The following is a 1,303-nucleotide window of genomic DNA, read 5'->3' on the forward strand; positions in this document are numbered from 1 at the left end:
TCAGAGCTTCCACAGCATGGCAACAGCTTTGCAGATGCCTGCATCATGATAACTTGAAATTGCACAGACCAGCAAAGGTTAAAGCCAAGAGTGCCAGGAGGCCTGCTGTCTGTGGTAGCTTCAGGTGGTGCATCCTCATGGACATAGTAACAGCCTGACCCAGGCCACAGTGACCATGAAGCGCAAGAGCTGCAGCCAGACAGTAGTCCATCACAGAGCAAGGATTCAAATAAGCAGCTGGGAGCAGGCCCAGGAGCAAAACACTGAGATCCCTCTTCCCAGTCCAGTGGAGAGATGCAGCCTTGGAACCAGAGCAGTAGCTGGAGGGCAGGTGATTGTGCTGCACTCCTGGACTAGACCAGTCCTGCAGAAATGCTGAGGCATGAGCAGGTCTGATCACTGGGGTTCAGAAGATCAGAGATCAGCCTCTTTGAACACTGCAGGCAACACTCAGCCTCCAGACCACTGCCATGTAGGTCCTTACAGCTCAAGGTCTCTCCTTTTTCTTTATCTTAGTAAACAGCATTACTACTCTCCCAAGTTAAAAGATCTTGTTTATTCTCAACATTTCCCTTTCTTCTCTACCCAGGCCCAGTCAGCCAGTTGGCTCAACTCTGGACTACTAAAATAAAGTAAACATAGCCCTTGCCTTAGAGGAGATTACATTTTAACTAAGAAAGACCAAAAAAAAAAAAAAGCTACAAAATAGTGCTATAATGTATTTGCTGTTGTTAAGTGCTATCAAGTCGGTTCCAACAATAGTGACCCTGCTTCCAAGGAGTGACTGGTGAGTTTGAACTGCTGACCCTGCAATTCAAACCATCTTTGTGGTCTGGTCCAATGCTTATCCTATAGCGCCCCACTAGGACTCCATTACAATGCATATAAGAACATAAGTGAGAAACAGTTAATTGTGGAGATGGGAATGGTTGAGTGTTCAGCTACTAACCAAAATGTCAGTGCTTTGAACCCACCAGCAGCTCTGCAGGGCAGTTCTACTCTGTCCTCCTGGATTGATGTGAGTGGCAGTGGACTCAATAGCAATGGGCTGGACATACATAGCTATGTTCACACACACAGAAGACAGTGTGACACTGGCAAAAGGATAGACACATATGTCAATGGAATAAAATTGAGAATCTAGAAATAAACTCACATCTATAACTAATTTCCTCCTTCTGCTTCTTGTTTTCATTCTTCCTTATTTCCCAGCCCTCTGGATTTTATCCTTAGGTAAATGCCTGCAACCATACAATGATGGGAACTTTCAGAGGTTCAAGCCACATTCAGATGAAGACATGGA

The 1,303-nt window shown here is 45.3% G+C and overlaps 1 pseudogene; it reads right to left on the reverse strand.

Annotated features, from left to right (window-relative positions):
• On the reverse strand, nt 1-472 carry LOC102822574 (annotated as a pseudogene).
• Nucleotides 473-1,303: the final 831 nt, after the last annotated feature.

This window comes from Chrysochloris asiatica, unplaced genomic scaffold, assembly GCF_000296735.1.
Source record: "Chrysochloris asiatica unplaced genomic scaffold, ChrAsi1.0 scaffold00064, whole genome shotgun sequence".
Lineage (NCBI taxonomy): Eukaryota > Metazoa > Chordata > Mammalia > Afrosoricida > Chrysochloridae > Chrysochloris > Chrysochloris asiatica.